Source organism: Alligator sinensis, unplaced genomic scaffold, assembly GCF_000455745.1.
Source record: "Alligator sinensis unplaced genomic scaffold, ASM45574v1 scaffold1517_1, whole genome shotgun sequence".
Taxonomy (NCBI): Eukaryota; Metazoa; Chordata; order Crocodylia; family Alligatoridae; genus Alligator; species Alligator sinensis.
The window spans coordinates 1,221,543-1,237,625 of record NW_005842459.1 but is presented as its reverse complement, the minus strand read 5'-3'; the positions used below and the strand labels follow the sequence as shown (position 1 = coordinate 1,237,625).

General features: G+C 45.4%; 1 long non-coding RNA gene across 2 annotated transcripts in view; it reads right to left on the bottom strand.

The window, feature by feature from the left end:
* Positions 1-982: 982 nt before the first annotated feature.
* The window catches only part of LOC102379294, a 47,405-nt gene continuing 32,304 nt past the window's right edge, over positions 983-16,083 (bottom strand). For both annotated transcript variants that reach the window (XR_003095715.1, XR_324656.3), the window contains exon 4: positions 983-1,563. This is a non-coding gene — a long non-coding RNA (uncharacterized LOC102379294). The remainder of the gene's footprint in view (positions 1,564-16,083) is intronic.

Sequence of the window (16,083 nt, the reverse complement as noted above, 5' to 3'; positions counted from 1 at the left end):
GATATTTTGGCTACAGATCTACCATTAACATTAACAGCACGTGTCAAATTTCACTATGTAGCTTTTCACAATCTCACCCGCCCATGGGCTCATTTACACTTTTGATGTTATATATGTGTATGTGTATATATATTTAATACACACACACACGGTGTGCGGATCACAATATGCCACATAAGACAGCTGAGCACAGGTGCTTTCCATACAAGTAGGATACATTTGAGGTCAAGATTTTAATTGTGGCTTTAAAAGGAGCAAACTGCCAGCACTACCTACTTAGCCTCAACAAGCAGCATGAAATTAATATTTTTAACCTTTTCATTGGCTACATGGGCCTCCTTAATAAAGCTATCCCAGAGAGTCACTCACACATGGTATATACAAAAAACGGAACCAGGTTAAATGCAGAATGAATTAAATGCCACTTTTGCATGTCAAGAATAACCAGCCAATTTCATGCCTTCCTTGATGTTAGCCCTTATGTTTGGAACAGCCTCACAATTAATGTTTGCCAAACTCCACACCTCCTCTTAAGAAGCCCTCCAACAAATTCTTCTCAAGATCCATCTGCTGCAGAAATATTCCCACTAAAAAAAGACTGCAGCCTGTTTTATTCCATGCACCAACATGGACCAGAGCACTTGCTCTTGCCGGGGTGTAACGCTACTTCTGCTCATCATGTCATGGATTTGACCATGCCCCATAGATGGCATGTGGGTTTGCCACTGCCTGCAACTGGAGAAGGATCAACTCGCACATGCTTAACCAACAGCTAGCTGACTTGGAGTTAACAAGGGTTTGTGACACGCGGCACTTAAAAAAATATATACAAAAGAAACAAAATCCCGCAAAAAGCAAACAAGAAACCCCCCCCCAAATGATTTAGTTATACTGGTGACAGCTCTAAATAATGACCCCAAATAATAACCCACATTTCTTCTCTTAAAAAGAAAAAAACCAACTCGCATTTAATGATTTTTAAATCTGATGGATTTTTGATCCTTAACACACAGAGAGAAAAAAAGGCTGTCGCTTAGCATGAAAAACAATTTTGACATAATTGCCCCAAAATACTCGTTTGCAAAGACAGTGCAACAATACCAAGGGAATCGATAATCCCACATCATTAGTCCAAAGGAAATTCACCTTGACGAGATAAATTCCTTATCTACATTTTAATTCCTGCTAACACATCCAGCTAACAGAAAGTATCCAAAATTTCACTGTAGTCGCTGCTCACTGCCTGATCCAAAGCCTGCTGAAGGTAATGGAAAGCAATCCCATTGATTTTGCATTTGGATCAGACCTCCAGCCCCCATCACTCCCAAAAGCCTTTAGTCATACTTTTCCGTCTTGGCTAAGGAAGGGTAAGGTTTAACAATGTAAAGATGTTTTTCTTCTTTTGTAAATGAGAGCATAGAAAGGAAATAGCAGCTATTGGACACAGTAAAAATCATCTACCAAAAAATTCTTTCACTACCTGCTGAATAAGGTTCTTGTTTCTCACTGTAAATGAATTCTTTTCTTTCATATTTGGCTTTGATCCATTGTTCCCGCAGCAGTCTGGAAAAAAAAAAAACACAGAGAAGAAGACATAGTCCAGGATAAGCTGAGAAAGAATCCATGATCATTAATTCTTCAATGGAAATTCAAGTGCGATTTGAAAGCCTTCCAAAAATTAAATTGTACAGTCTGGAATCGTGGCTTTGACTCGTGTTTCCTCCATTCACCCTTCAGACAACAATAAGGAGATTCTTTTCTTGTACATACAATTCCCAGGGACATTTTTTAAATTCTACAAAACAATTAGCCAAGTAGCTGAGCATTTACTCTCTGTGCAAACTGGCTTTCTTAATTTAAGAGTAATTTCAAATATCATTTCATTGAGATTTACAATGCTAAACCAAGAAACGTATTTGTCAGATTGGGTTCTTAAGCAAAGGGGATTGTCTTTTTAAGGAAAAAACGACAACTGTCTTAACATTGCTGGCATAAAAGCAAAAGCCTGATCCGGACCTGCGGGGCTGGGTGGAGGTAGCACAGGGCTCAATCCCAGTGTGCAGGGTTGATCCAGGTGCACAGTCTGGCTGAGGCTGTGCAGAGCTCAATCTGGGTGTGCGGGGCTGGCTGGAGGCAGCACGGGGCCTGATCCAGGCCACAGACCAGCCCTGTGCCATTCATCTGGCCTGTGGTACCAGAAGGTTCAGCCTGAGGACTATGCCAGAGGTCCTGGAAAGAACCAGTGCTTGTAACCTACTCAAACCAGGGGAATTTGAACGTATGGTGGGACCCACATACAATCGCCCAATGAGTTCCCAGGTGGGGGAACTGGACCAGGATTGCAGGCCAGTAGTTCTGAATGCAAGAGACATGAACTTGCAATACCTGGCATAAAACTTTGAAGAAAGGCAGCCATCTATTGGTAATTTTTCGGTTTTTTTACATCAATGATTAAAATAAAAGTTAAAAATAAGAAATCAGCTGTTGAAATCAATGATGAGACAAGCGGGCATGGCCTAACCTAAGATTTGTCACAGCCTCTCCCTGTTAGGGACCTACCTAAATCGCGGTTTTGAGTATGTTGTGGAAACCATGAAAAACAGCGCTGTGCGCAAACGCCAGGAAACCTAGTATTGGCCCAAGAAATCATTCAAAAAATGGCAGTGAGGTAGCCTGAGTAAAGGCACCCTCCACCAACCAGCAGTGAGGGGCGGGGGGAAAAAACGGTAGTGCTGTAGACTGAGCGAAGGCACCGTTTGCCAATTAGCAGCAAGGGGCAGAGCCCCTGGGGCCCCTCTGCCAATCAGCAGTGAGGAGCGGGGCCGCCGTGAAACACCCACGAAATCGGCTCTGCACACCACAAGTGGGCCATGAAAAACCTGTCGTCTCACTGCGACTTAGGTAGGTCTCTACTACTCATTTGTTTTAAACCACTTCAGTTGATAGCCTGCTAATTTAAACAGCTTAAGTGGAGAGAAAGCATGTATTGTAAGAAGCCCAGGCACTGCCGCAGTTCCCTGCGAGCACACTTGGAAGTGGGCGCTGCTGATTTCAGTGACAGCACCACCCAGCGGAGGCCTCACATGATGCTCAGTCACCAACGCAGCGCACATCACACTTAAACCCTCCCCAATTCATTGGACCCTACATATCTGTGTGAGTGTGTTTGCAAATCCAGCCTCCTTCTGCATTAAAGGCATTTATAGACGTGCTCCAAGAGGCAGGGGGAGGGGGGCTTTAATTAGCGCAGCTCCGAGAACCGCATTTATCAAAGAACATGGGGTGTATCAGCGTCCCTGCTCTGAAAAATGCCGGCGGGGGGTTTTGAACTCAAGCTTGTCAAACGAACTTTAGTTTAAAGCGCCCCTGCCATCATTTTTCAGTGTGGGGACGCTGATACACATGTCACCGAAGTCTGCTGGAGTGAGGTAATGACCATGCTCCAGCAGACTTGACTCATTCTGCACGTGTATAGGAGTCCCAAAATGCTCTCTGAAAAAATTGCTTGTAAGGGGCAAAGGCATTAAAAAAAATTATCTTTCACTTTAAACAGCTTTGGGAAATGTATAAAAGACCATCCATCCAGAACTACAGTATAGTCACTCTATTATCTACAACAGGGGGTACTTGGGAAGGCCCTAAGGGGTATACACAGGCAGGCGGGGACGGAGCACTGCCACCCACCACCTCGTGCCACCACCTCCCAGGAGCAGGGCCGGGCTGGGGCAGGGTGAAGGTGGCAGCAGCCCTCTGCAGGCCACACAGGGACCGTCCATCACCACCATCCAGCACCCCACACTGCCACCATTCCACATCTGGATGCACACCAGCCCCCAACTCCTCCCACTCCATATCCAGCCACCAGGGGTACGCTTATTAAAAAAGGTCGAAAACCCCTGGTCTACAAATTATGGAAAAAGCCACTTTTCTCCCACCTAGTGTCTCATCTTCCTACTTACAAATGCTTCGGCAGATGTCTCTTGTTACATATCTACCTGCTGCCTAGCACAATAGGCCCAAGTCTTAGTTGTGAACTAGGGACCACTGTAATATAAATAATCTACTGGGCTTGCCTTTTCCCTTTCTATTCCTGCTTTCATAAGTGATCCTTCATTGTCAGGTGGGTAGCTGCACCTCGGACTGTGAACTCTACAGAAGGGCACGAGCTTGCTTTTCCGTGCTTTGCAAAGGGCTACGTTCACCTACAGCACTGCAGACCTATAAGGCGAGGACATCAGAAGTCCTTCCGTTTGACTAGTCTAGATGCTGCAGAAGCCTGGCATTACTGCCACCAAGCAATAATCTCCGCATCTGGCGCTCTGTGTGGGATGGCAGCCGATAGCTGTGGCACCGCTTAAGACGACACAGATGCCTGACAAAAAGTAGTGGATTCAGAATGAATTCTATGCTATTTTTAACTAATAGGTTAAACAGCTGATGCTTATGGGGAGGGGAGGTTCAGCCCTGAAAGACTGAACCTCATGCAAAAGAGCACTTTTGAATCTCTACCTGCCAAACCAGAATGCAGGGCACCCTCCACTCTCCCCGGTGTCAGCGAACTCTGCTCATTTCAAAGGAGCTGCAGCTGCTCTGTGTCTCTGAAAGGCAGGCTTTCTATTGAGATGCCTAAATATAGACTGAAGTTCACGCACGCAAGTCTGAAGATGTGGCCTCGCTGTCCGACGCAGATTCCACGGCAGCTATTTCACGCCAGTCTCACACTTCGGGGAAACACTTTTCTGCAATTCTGTATTCTGTGCAAAACTGAAAATAATAATATTGCCACATACATTTGCAGAAGTGGACAAATTCATGCGCAGTTATGTAATGATTTCAGTTCTTCTATCAGAATAATTGAGGCAGCTGCAGAACACACTCGATGACCTTAGTGAGCGGCTAGATCCTGATCAGGAGCGCTCTGAACTTCGGAGGACACGAGTAGAGCTGGGGGGAAAAGGTTCCCAAAGTACAACAGCCTCAACAGAGAGAGAACGAAAGAGACCCAGCCCAGGAAAGACAATAGATTGGTGATCAGGGCACTTAGCCTGGATGTCGGGAAGTGGCAGAGCAGGGACCTGAACTCGGTGATCCACAGACCTACCCAGCAGCCTATTCCAGGTGCTCTTCCCAGCTTACTATTGATCTTTTTCAAGTGGACAGGAAATTCTACCCTGGCCCCGAGATAACCTTCCTAACAGACACCGGCACGTTTCCACCAGAAAGTTCACTTTCAATTAAACGACCTTTTCCAACGAAATACCATCTCATTGAAAAATCCCCAAAGAATTCCAATTATATAGTAAAACCCTGATGTCACGCTGAGGGCCAAAATTCGTATAAACTTCAACTGGGCCAGGCTTGCAACCTGGTGTCAACTGGAATCTCAAGTGATTAGAAACATTCAGAATCATGTCTTAACTGAATTCTTCAAAATATGAAGCCAAATCCAAACAAGTCAATGAGAGCCCTTCCACTGTTTTCAGCAGACTTTCAATCTCACGCTTGCTTCATTTACAACAGGCCCTTGGTGACATTACAAGAATCTGCTAGGAACGTATTTCTGCATGTTTAGTTGCATACTCCCTCAAGGTAGGTAGGTTCTGCATTGGTTGAACTGATGAGAAAGTTACACTGCGTAAAAAAGCTGAAATACATAACTAGATAAGTACAAAACACAACGTGTGAAATCCCAGTTGCCTTCAAAAGGAGTTCTGTGAATGGGAATAGTGGTAAGCATTAGGCACACGGTCATGTAATAGGTGTATAGCAATTGTTTCTGCACCCTTGAACAAGTTGCCTATTTTCTGGAAATGATCTACTTTTGTGTTTCTAAGCTAAGAAGATGCACAGCTTTCTTGATCTGATCCAAACTTTTACAGCCCACCTACAGTGCAGCCCACCTACAGTCTGCCGTGCCATTTGTTACGGGGAATGCGCCATTCCTGGCAACTGGAACAGAAAGGTCTTTGTGGGCTCTTCGTTCTGCAATTAACAACTTAACAAATGGGAATTAAAAAAAAAAGGCAACACAAAACAGATTTAACAAAGGAAAAAGGACTTCTACGAATAGGAATGAAAGCAGGGCTGGGAGATGGCAGAAACAGAGGCCTAAGCAAGGGCAAGCCGGCGTTGGGCTTGAAAACATCGACGCTCAATCTTCTCTTCGCTGATTTGCTTAAGGAAGAGGGATCCATTAACAACACAGCTGGTTTCAAGTTCAGGGGACACTAACCCAGGCTTTAAATCGAGTCACTGGAGTGGTTTTAGATTAGCCGCACGCCCTTCAAAGCAGAGACAGTAGCTGGCACAGGTTCAGAAGCCTCTGCCTAACAAAATAAAAAAACTAACACGGTGGGAAAGATCCACGCAGAGGTGAAATTAATTGAAAAGAAACAGATGGTCCCATTCCTTCCTCACTTCTTCAAAGCCATTTTCACTTGCAAAGCAAAAGGATGTCCAAGAAGCATCCTATACAGAGCAGATCAGAAAAGCGGGTTGCTTTCATAGACAATTTAGACAGCATTAGAAACCCCAGATCTGGACGTTCCTTTTTTGATACCAAACTATACCAAATTGTCTCAGCTGGGACTGGTGTAGTCCCTCACTGGGGCTGGGGTCAACAAGCCCTCCATGCCTCACAGGCCATGGTCTGTTTTCCCATGCCACATCATCACCTTGCCTCTTGGAAGTCACAAATCTGTACCATGGAAGGGTATAGTCCAGCCCAGGAGTACAGCCCACAGAGGAGCATAAGGCAATCCCTGGCACTGTGGCTGCTGAAAGTTAATGTTATACTGATCCAGTTTGAACTAATTGAATCCAGGAATGTCATTGTTCCAAACTGAATATTTCATTTTTCTATGTTATTTTGAGGCTGGGTGACACATGGATTAAAACAATGCAGGAAACAGCCCAATAGTGTATACTAGTCTGATCCAGCAGCAACTGCCTCCAGGAATGAAATAAATTCATATGCATGAACTGACTTATCAGCTAGTGACAAAGACCAGATGATTTGTACGCGGGGAGTTTCCATTGCCACTTAGAGACAGTAGATGTTCTTTTGCTTTGCAAGTGAAAATGGTAGTGAGGAAGGAATGGGACCATCTGCTTCTTTTCAATTTATTTCACCTCTGCATGGATCATTCCCATAGTGTTAGTTTTTCTGTCCAAGAAAATGGGTTGATTTAGGGCAATATTGCAAAACAACTCCATGCGCTGAAACCCAGATTCAGCCGTTCTGGACACGGTTGTTGTCTCAGATTCTTCAGAAAGTATTATGCATCTGCTCTCTGAAAAATCAGGCCCTTTTACAACATCTCGAAGAAAGTGCCTCCTCTGAAAAATTTAATATCTTAGTAACTAGGCCAGAGTCAGTTGTAGAATGAAAAATTTCAACCACAGTGTTTTATGGTAAAGCAGCTTATCTTAATAGTATTGACAATAGGTTACAGTAGCATCTGCCACTATCAAATTTAATTACATACCCTTGTTTTCACATGCTCATAACTTTTGAGACATTCACTTTGGAAAGCAACTGCTTGTGACCTCAACTTAGGAAAAGTGCTGAAGAGCCCAATTGTCTGATAACAGCAGAGGTTTGCACAGAGTCCTATTCCCAGCATGGCAGGAAAGAGATGAAGAAGGGGGCTAATTAATTCTGCAACACACACAGGTCACCTACATTAAAGATTACAGCCTCACAAGGGGTGAGGGGTGGAGATAAGATTACGGCCCCAGACAGGCAGCCCTTCAGCCCAAGTAATTCCCCACCCCTGGCCTAGCAGAACTTATTCAGACACTCATTTTTTGTATTATGGTAACTCCAAGCTGAGATCAGGACCCCAATGCGCCAAGTGCTGTACAAACACATAGCAATAGACAGTCTGTCTCAAGTGGTTACAGTCCAAATACACATAACAGATAAAGGGCGAGAGGGAAAAGGCAGCCGCAGGTGGGAAGAGACTTGGGAAAGGTTACAGAATAGGTCAGTAGTAAGCTATCAGCTCTACTGAATCCCAGGCCAGGGTTAAATCCACTCTAATACCCTGCCTTGTTCTCGGTGAAGCTGTACAATAGAGACCTTCCTAGGTAGGTACATCACACTAGATAATGGCTCTCTATTCAGGCTGCAACAGACTATATTGTAGGATGAGATGCAAAGGAATCTGGCTGGGATTCTGCAAAATGTTTTAAAAAAAAAAGAGGAGAGACAAAAGGAGAGAGGAGCTCAGAAAAGCGTTGCAAGCAGTTGGCAGGTATCCTGCAATCACTTCTGCTGCAGCATGCCGCGGACCAGCCACAAACACCCTGAGGTATCAGTTATGAGACAAACACCAAAATGAGAAAGGTAAAGAGCCAGGAATTTCAGCAGGTGCTTTTTGTCATAAACGCCACCTGCTTTGTGATTTACACATAGAAAACACACAGCAGCACAAGCTGGGCATCTGAATAAAAGGAGAACAGGATAGGAAATGCAAGGTACTTTTCACAATACTCAAGATCTTTATATAATGTATTGAGGCCCGGTTGTGTGCTCAGCACCCGGCAGAGCAGAAGGCCAGGCACCTGCCCTCACTCCTTCCACCTCTGGATTAACTAGTGCCCCATTTCAGATGTTTCAGGAATTCTCACCTGCTTAAATATTTCTAAAAACAACTCCCAAAATAAAAATGATAATCCTTCCTGAACCACAGCCAGTCTCTCTGAGTGGGTGCAAAGGCAATTAAAGCTCGACAAAGACAGAAGTCTTTCTTAACTGCTGAATATAGGCACTAGTGAAAGCGTACATCTCAAGCTGAAGTGCACCACTCCAGCTTGGATTGAAGGACCCAGCCCAAAGCACCCTGAAGTCAGTGGGAGTCTTTCTGCTGGCCTTACCGCACTTTGGCTCAATCCCAGAGAGCAGTCCTGTTGCAAAGAGTGAAGGTTACCTACTGTTTTACACACTTAGCTGCCCTGTTCCACGTTCACCCTGGCTGACTTTGGTGACGCACATGGTATGTGTCTGGGTTTGACTTTTGCTTATGATCAATCAAAGGGCTTTCCAAATCCCATTCAGTTCCAGCCAGGAAAAGCTGCCTACAGCACTACAGTTATTCAGGTGAAGATAATGAGACTGCAGACAAGAGGGAAGCGGGGTTGAACCTGGCACAGAGAATCCTCATTCTGGCTACTGCGCGGGAAGGGAAGAACGTAGCCAATTTTCAGAATCTTAAATGAGCTGCAGAGATGTGCAGGAGGGGAGGAGGAGGGAGCATCTATTCACCAGTAACACAAGTGCAATCAGTGATGCTTCTTAATGGCCTCTGTTCTGTCTAGAAGAGTCCTTTACATGATTGGACACTTCCATTTTTTTTTTTAAACCATGCTTTAGTAACCATTCTAGCCATCACTTTTTTCCTACCTCTCATTATCTCTATTTCTATTTCAAGTGGAAAGCACTTGATCTCTCTGACCTGATGTCTAATCTTAGGTAAGAAAACAGCCCAGTACAACACATGCCATTTTGTGCTCTTATTTAAACTGCAATGCAGCTCCCACCACCCCACAGACACTCAGTCCTAATACATTAAACTTTAATGGTTAAGACCGAGGGCCAGATGCTGTCCTTACATCTATGACAACCTGGAATAACTGAGACCAAAATCTGGTCCAAGGAATTTTATAGGAAGTACAGCGTGTTTCCCCAGCGTATGTGAACTTCCTCGTGCTGCGTCTCAGCTCACTACAGTGAGATTACAGCATGACATAAACACTTAGTACTAGCCAAAGATATGGATTTACCTCCAACACTGAAGCAAAATGCATATAATGGAAGGACTCCTCTCAATTTTCTAAGCAGCCTGCAGCAAGGTATCCAGCCAAATTAAGATTTGCCTTTGTCTTTATTGATGAGCACTGATGGGCCTGATCCTATATTCCATCACTTCTGTGTCCTGGTCCACAGAGAAGCCTTGTCACTGGTATCACTCCTGTCCATAAGAGGTTGCGGGGACTGTTTGGCAACAACTGGAACACTTTAGAGAGGGTTATATGCAGACACAGCTGTTTTCTGAACAGTCCTCTATGCATAATTCAATCACATGCTCACTGCTTGCACCCAGCAAAGGTAGGCTGGGTGCAAGCAGTGAACATGTGACTTGAATTATTCACTAATCACTAATAAGTCATTTTCTTATCTTATCCCATCTCTGTCACTCATATTACCTGTAATGTAAATGCTGTCCCAATTTCACCAGATACAGCACTCAATGCAAAGAGCCCAGCTTACTAAACTGGTAAGCAACACACGACAGAATCACCCTCCTGGGTTCTGCAGGGTTTGTTCTCTGCTCTGCTCCCGTGTTGTACGGGAACACAGGAGATTGGCTTTCACTTCGGCCACGGGGACTGCTCAGTGGGGAAAGCGCTAGCTGCAATTCTTCCCTCCAGGTGCAGGGGCCGTGCTGCAGGCTGGGGGGAGCTGGGTGTGAGATGCTTGGTGCAATATCCATCCTCAGCTGGTAGATGGTGCCTTGGGCACCAGAGTCTTTCAGAGCGGCCCCAAACTTTTCTAAACTGTGCCTGAGGACAGACACCGTCAGGGAGCCAGAACAAAACCCTCCCACCCCTGCTTACTACTGAGCTGGATGCAGCAGGCAGTTGGCCTTGGGGCTTCAGCAACTGAGAAAACATCAAGTTTGCCTAGGAAGCGGAAAGCCAAAGAAGCCTAAAGGAGAGCTGGCTCTGTGTCATTGTCTCCATTCTTCTCCTGGGACTTAGGAGCTGCACTGAGGATTTCCCTGGAGGAAATCTCTAGACACAAGCAGTGGGAGCAAAAGGATTCCCAAAGCTGCAGGAAGAGGCTAGTAGAATTAATAGGCTTAAGCCTGAAGTGTGTCCTGCCTTCACTCTGCTTTAAGCCGTCCTTGCTGTCTGCACTTCTGGTTTTGTGTCTATCACAGATGTCAAACCTACAGTCCACACAGGGCCCTGCTCAGCTAGTCCAGCCACTGCTAACCAACTTCCCTGGCCAGTATGGAAAGCAATGTCTTATAACAGTCATCCTGGCTGTAGACTCCGACCGGGTATTCGACTGGATTCTGTGACTGCGAGAGATTGTACCGACGTAATACTTTTTTCGCCTAAAACCTTCCATTGCTGCTGTCACTTCTGAGACGAGTCCACAAGAGCCGTGTTGAGAGCGCTCCTGTAGACAGAGCTCTGGGCCTTTGTTAAAAAGCAGCATTGTCAAATTTTGCTCAGAGCAAGTACAGACAAAGCATGGGTTGAGACACGGCTGGCATCTCTTCTGTGCTGAGCTCTGCCTAGCGAAGCTTCGCCGGGGGCAGCAAAACTGGGAAACCCGAGGGGAAGAAATTCTAGTGCGAAGCCCGAGTTGCAGCAGAAAACAGAGCTCAGTTAACTGCATTTTGAAACAGCTGCAGACAGACGTCGCTACAAAAGTGGATGGTGGTTTTTACGCCTGCCTAGGGGCTAGCCGGACAAATATATTTGTGGTTTCTGAGCTGCACAAAGTCAGCACAGTAGCATGAATACTGGCTGTGCAGCAGGTTGTTTTAGTCAGGCTAGAGATGGGCTCCATCTGCCTTGTTCTCAACCAAATTTCAAACCTGGTGGATGTTGAATAGAAGGTGTTGCATTAGCCCAAATTCTAACCCTGACAACAGGCTAGTCAAGAACAACAGGGGTTGGAGGGAGGGCCTGTGCACTCCCAGGAGTCACACAGACCATCCTGGCAAGAACCAAAGAGCTTTGGCAGAGCCACAGAGCCTGCTAGACAAGGTAGGGTTAGAGCCTCCCCTCCACCCCCCGTAGCAAGCTGCCAAGAGGAAGATTTCCCTACCATCACCCCCTCCCTGAAGTATAAATCGCAGCGCAAAGACTGTGGTCCCCATCCTGTGGACTTTTCTTGTGTCCAGTTTTGGGCCCCCCACTACAGAAAGGATGTGGACAAATTGTAGAGTACAGCGGAGGGCAACGAAAATGGTGAGAGAGCTGGGGAGCTGGGCTTATTGAGCCTGGAGAAGAGAAGACTGAGCGGGGATTTGATAGCGGCCTTGAGCTACATGAAAAGTGGGTCCAAAAAGGATGGAGCTGAACCGTTCTCAGTGGTGGCAGATGACAGAACAAGGAGCAATGGGCTCAAGTTGCAGCAAGGGAAGTTTAGGTTAGATATTAGGAAAAACTCTCTCACTAGGAGGGTAGTAAAGCCCTGGAACAGGCTACCCAGAGAGGTGGTGGACTCTCCATCCTTGGAGGTTTTGAAGACCCGGCTAGACAAAGCCTTGGCTGGGATGATCTAGTTGGGGAAGGTCCTGCTTTGGGCAGGAGGTCAGACTAGACGACATCCTGAGGTCCCTTCCAAACCTAACTTTCTATGATCCTTCCTGTGAGGGCAGGAGGCAGGAGTTCCCCGAAGAAAACCTCACAGCGTTCTTTTCCCCTTTCTCCCCACATTACCAGCCTTCATGGCGGGAGAGCAAGAGGTGACCACTGACCCTTAGTAATTGCAGTGCATTGTAAGCAGACTCAGGTCCCTACCATTAGGGCAGGTGTGGGCAATTATTTGGCCTGGAGGGCCACTTACCAAGCTTTGTAGAGCTGTTGAGGATCGCACGCATGCACACATGCAGACAAACATGTGCACACAAAGGCAAGTGCAAGCAGACACACATACACACACAAGCTCCCCTGCACAAGCTCTCTTCAGCTCTTCTTTTGCAGCCAGCAGGCAGAGGGAAGTATTTTTGGGCTTTCTCTCAATAGCCTCCTCTCCTGTAGCTATCCCTACAGGAGGTCAGAATACGTGTCAAGGGACTTTAGCATATTCAGCATGTTGTCCCAAGCACAGCCCCAGAAAATGTGCAAGGTAATCAGCCTAGGGACTAACACAGTCCTTGCCATTGTAATATCAGGGCAGGTGCTACATCCAACATGTAAAAAAGAAAAAGGTAGTTTTAATTTTAATTGAGCCACAAAAGATAGAAAAGGATTGCAGAGGGTTTTGCCCAGGGAGGCCCATTAAACTAAAGCAGACACTAAAGCTCTCCTGCCCTTTGTTTAGTAAGGCTGCTAACATTAACATCTAGCCAGGGCAACACTGGGAAGTCTGCTTATGAAACCAGTTGGGTGTGATAGCCTTCACTTCTCATCTCTGACCCTAGGGTAGGATGCTGCACTCCAGTGAGATGTGAAAAGGAGTGATTTTCAGAGGGGCTGAGTACCCACAATTAATGCAGCCCATGGGATTGGTAACAGCTCAGGCCAGTAGCTCTTAAGGAGCTGTGGGTTCCTTGATGACAAAGCCCTACAGGATTGTGAGATGTTCTTCATTAATAAAAGTCTTAGACAGCTATAATTAGGGGAACGCTAAACTCCCTATCTTTAACTCTACATGCAAGAGTCCTGGAAATGCAAGAAATAAAAAATCCATACTGTTCACAATCCCAGCAATATACTGGAGCCTATTTTAATTACAAGAGCTCAGTGAAACTGCCCATTCATTGCATTCGTCTTCCAGCCATTGATGGCACAGGTATCAAGCAACTCCCATCATTTCTGGCAGAGAGACTGCATTTTAGCCCATTCTTCTCTGCATCAGAAGAGATGCTAAGAAAGAAAGAATGAATAATGTTCTGGGGAAAGAAACATGAATAATGGTCTGCCCAAATAGATATCTTGGTTTCAATCCAACACTAGGGGTAGGGGGCATTAGCAGTAATTTCCCTTTGCAGATGCATAGAACAGGATAACGGCAAGCCAACAAAATACTGTTAACAATTAAAGCACAGGGATAAATCGAGACAGGAAACCACAGACCTATTTTAGGGGCAGCACAGATCTGCACCACTCCTGGAGACTCAAGAAGACCTGTTTCGAGGTTGTAAGAAAACCACTATTACTGAGCCCCTCAGTAAGAAGCAGGATGTGATTTGTGTCTGAACCAGGTAGCTTGTGGCTTTATTAGCAGTGCTAAGCCACCTGCAGACCCAATCCAATGCAGTTCTTATTTCAAGAGTGACTAGATCCCTAGGCTGGAAACACCAGAAAGCCTGTTCCCGTACTAGGCACCATGTAACTGGAAGCAAGCACTCAAGGAATAGGGAAAAAATTTAAAAAAAAGGTGATTACCGAGTACATCTTCAAACAAAGGTCAATCAAAATGGTACTGGAAGCCTCAGAAATGATTTACCTGAGTATCATTTCCCCTATATGCGAATGAGGAAACAGAGCCTGGGAGTCAAAGAGGTCAAGCAACTTCGGGGGGTGGGGAGGCGGGGAAAGCACCATGCTCTTATTGATTCAAGGTGGGACCTGCAGGTGGAAGCCGCTGGATTCTGTCACCGACTGGCTCGGTGACCTTGGAGAAGTCACGTCACAGCCCTCTAGAGAACAGAGGTTGTACTAAATAACCAACGTTAACTTTCACACCTGAATTCATACAGAGAGTCCTTAATCACAAGTGAAATGCCATTGACCTTGATGGGAATCACTCAAAGGAGGAGAGTTTACAGAGCCTACAGCTATAAAGTGATATGGTTGGGAGTGGCCAGACGGTTTGCTTTTAAGGGTGATAGGCAAGGATGTGGGAGTCAGGGGACAAGTTTTCAAAATTTGGGAGTGTTGTTTTGGAAGCCTGCTGTTGTGTTCCTTATCCATGTGTTATTTGTCATTTATTGTAGGCTGCTCTGAGCCTTTCTGGATAGGGTGGGAGATTATTGTTATGAATAATGATAATAATAATGCCAGAGTGAAGCCCCCAGGCCTGTCAGAGGTAAGGCTAGAATCGGAGAGGTTTCACGTTCCCTGTAAATCAAGTCACTAAACCTTACCCCTTCTACAGAGAAAGAAATTCTGAGTAAAAAAGGCATCAAATTAGCACATATAATGCATACATATGTAAAGAAGCAATCTTTTCCCCTTTAAATGACAAGTCTTTGAGAAGGCAACTGAGCTTCCATAGCCCAGCCTGAATCTTCTTTTCTTTTTCCCTAATAAAATGAATGCAGTCTTAAAAGACCATGAAAGAAGTTTTTCTAATCGATCCTGAGCAACATTACTCCCTGCAACAAATGGGGCTCTGATTGAGCACCGGGGGGATGCTATGTGCTTTATTGATGGAGTCCAGTGTAGTAACTTTCTGAAAAGGACCAGGGTTTTTGAGGGATAAAGATGAAGCTGTTTTCCTTTACAGAAATAATCCCACTGAGATAAATGCTATGCACTGATCATGGCATAACAGAGCGATTTACCATCATTTTCCAATCATTCCTATAATTGCAAGTGCTGAGAATGTTTGCCAAGAATCATTTTAGAATAAAACCAAGATCTGCAAACACTTTGCAAATGAACAACTCTTTTTACTAGGTCTGGATACATACATGCTCTCACCCCTGGGGCTTCCAACATCCAACATGGAGCATTGAAGCAGGGTTAGGGGTCAGACCAGATGATCAGTGGTGCCTTCTAGCTTAAAATCTAAGGACACCTACAGAGAATCCTGTGAATCCTCCAAACTCTTCTCCTCATCTTGGGCCAAACGGTCTTGACTCAGTTTTAGTACTTCCCAGGATTGCTCAAGCTGGGAATGCACTTCCAAACTGATAAGCAAAACCTCCTTCTTCAACTCATCTCATTATCTGAAACAACATCTGCAGGGGTGACACAGCTGGGAGGAACAGTAGGTGCAGTCACCTGCCTTTCGGGCAATACTGGGCGCATTTACACAAGACGCTAAATGTGCAGTAGACATTGGCACATCACAGCAAATGCACTGTAGAACTGGTCTAATGCACATTAGCATCACTAAAAGACTGAGAGCCGGCACTATTGCACAGTAACGTACTGCACATTGAGTTAGTACCTGTTATAACAAGTACTAAACTTAATGCGCAGTAACAACAGCGCATTAATGCACTTGTAGACGTACCCGCTGTGACTTTGTCCTTGAGTGCATTTCCTTCCAGGGTCCCCATCCTGCAACAAGCTGGCTGCAAGAGTTGTCAAGAGTGCTCATCCCCTTGCTGGATTGGGCCTTACGAATGAATTTAAGTGAAAGACCAATATACTCTAATTCTC